Below are 2,500 nucleotides of genomic sequence, written 5' to 3'. Positions count from 1 at the left end.
TCCCGTATCGTTATTTTTCGTCACTACCTCCCCGTGCCGGGAGTGGGTAATTTGCGCGCCTGCTGCCTTCCTTGGATGTGGTAGCCGTTTCTCAGGCTCCCTCTCCGGAATCGAACCCTGATTCCCCGTTACCCGTTACAACCATGGTAGGCGCAGAACCTACCATCGACAGTTGATAAGGCAGACATTTGAAAGATGCGTCGCCGGTACGAGGACCGTGCGATCAGCCCAAAGTTATTCAGAGTCACCAAGGCAAACGGACCGGACGAGCCGACCGATTGGTTTTGATCTAATAAAAGCGTCCCTTCCATCTCTGGTCGGGACTCTGTTTGCATGTATTAGCTCTAGAATTACCACAGTTATCCAAGTAACGTGGGTACGATCTAAGGAACCATAACTGATTTAATGAGCCATTCGCGGTTTCACCTTAATGCGGCTTGTACTGAGACATGCATGGCTTAATCTTTGAGACAAGCATATGACTACTGGCAGGATCAACCAGGGAGCTGCGTCAACTAGAGCTGAGCAGCCGGCCGCCCGGGAGTGTGTCCCGGGGGCCCGCGCGAACACGCAAGCGTCCGCTCAATCATTCTGCAAACAGGAGGAGGCTGAGCTCCCCTGCACAATACACCTCGAAACCCTCTCAGGTCCCGGCGGCGCGCAGCGCCGTCCCAAGTACTTGGTCGGGTTCGAGAGAGGCGCAATCGCCCGGAGTTAGGCGAGTAGACGCTTTCGGTGCGACCACCCGTGCTCCCAACTGAGCTTGCCGCTGCCGACAGAGGCCCGGGAGCGTGCTGTCGTGGCATTGCCGGCGGGAGACAACACGCGCCACCTACGGTGACCGGCAGCTCCAACGCCAGCGCCACAGAAGGACAAAAGCCCCACTTGGGTGCCGAAGCGAACTCTCCCAGCACAGCGCACGCGCCAACACATCCGCACAGCTGCGATACAAACCACCAGCGAGAACCGCTGGGGCGACCGAGCAGCAGACGGCGTCGCGGCGCCGAGCGCCGGGCGGCGGCGCATCCTCAACGCACACAGTCCTCAATCGGACCAGCACACTGAAGATGTCCACCGCGCTTCGCACCGGGCCCGCGAGGACCTACTTTGGCCGCACGGCGCCGCGCGCAGGGTGCGCCGGCGCGCAGCTGCGACGCCTGCCGCGTCCGTCGGCCGGCGCGCCTGCCACTGGCCGCCCCCACCAGCCGGCTGTAGCGCGTGCGCCCACGCACCGCGCGGCCAGCACGCCGGGAGGCGCCCCCTCACCGGCCGGGGACGGTCCCACCCAGCCACCGCCGCGTATCGCTTCACACCCAGATGCCGTTCAGTTTCGTCGGCATGGTGGGTATCGCTGGAACAACCGGTTAGTACCTCAACCTATCGTCGCCATCACCGATTCACCCCTAGCGAGAACAACCGCACCACAACAGGTTACCATTTGTTCATTTGCGTAACTTCACCAGAAAACGCAGGCGTCCATCGCCATTTGCAACTTCAACGATTATTGCATGCCTGTGTCAGGTGTCACGCCACACTACGTCTGCCCACATACACGCAACAAAATGTGCACGCCTAGACAATACGTGGAAGGTGGCCCCCGTACGTATGCGATGTCCATTGCTCGAACGACTGTCAACCGGCCTCTGTAGCATGTCGCAGATATGGAACGCGGTGCACCATGCCATCACGGTGTGTGAGGAGAGACGACTAGGTCCGAATACATCAACAGACAGCTCATGCTGATCGCCATCCACGGCGTCCGTTCCTCCCACACGTCTCTATGGCGTACCACACTGCAATCCAGCTCTCATAGGGAGACGACACGTAGCTGCGTGCACAATATTTGCACTGTATGGTCCGCCGTTTTTGGGCGCAGTCGTTGTGCGGTCACACATGTGCCACGATGTATCATTCAGTACATAAGGACGAATGTGCAGTACAGATTGTGGTTCACGCGTACGACATCAGCGGACAGTTGACACAGGCCGCACCACAACGTAGCCTGAGTACGTCGCATGCGAAGGGCATTGAACATGCAAACTTCTCACCAACCAGCTTGCGAAGGCAGGGGGCAAGGTGGGGACGTGGGGAGGGGCGGCATGTACGTCCTGCTGCCATCCACATTACAGTGTACAGCAGGAGCATGTGGAAAGTGAGCAAGACTTGCAAGGTGTTTAACATGAAGCGATACACAGGGGTGCGGGCAGTGCGAGTAGCGAACTATATTGCGAGGGTTGCGGGTGGGCAACACTACAGTAATTGAACGAGTCGTATAACAATTACAGAGCAGGTTTAGGCGACAACGTGGGTTACGTTAAGGCGACAACATGGGTTAGGTTAAGGCACAACATGGGTTAGGTTAAGGCACAACATGGGTTAGGTTAAGGCACAACATGGGTTAGGTTAAGGCACAACATGGGTTAGGTTAAGGCACAACATGGGTTAGGTTAAGGCACAACATGGGTTAGGTTAAGGCACAACATGGGTTAGGTTAAGGCAC

General features: G+C 57.7%; 1 non-coding gene across 1 annotated transcript in view; it reads right to left on the bottom strand.

Annotated features, from left to right (window-relative positions):
* LOC124761961 overlaps nt 1–505 on the bottom strand; it is a 1,909-nt gene extending 1,404 nt beyond the window's left edge. The window contains exon 1 of the ribosomal RNA XR_007012470.1: nt 1–505. This exon is cut by the window's left edge and continues 1,404 nt beyond it. This is a non-coding gene — a ribosomal RNA (small subunit ribosomal RNA).
* Between the last annotated feature and the right edge of the window lie 1,995 nt (nt 506–2,500).

Source organism: Schistocerca piceifrons, unplaced genomic scaffold (genome assembly GCF_021461385.2).
Source record: "Schistocerca piceifrons isolate TAMUIC-IGC-003096 unplaced genomic scaffold, iqSchPice1.1 HiC_scaffold_589, whole genome shotgun sequence".
NCBI classification, from domain to species: Eukaryota; Metazoa; Arthropoda; class Insecta; order Orthoptera; family Acrididae; genus Schistocerca; species Schistocerca piceifrons.
The sequence above is the reverse complement of the archived record's forward strand: the minus strand, read 5'-3'. Positions and strand labels throughout refer to the sequence as shown.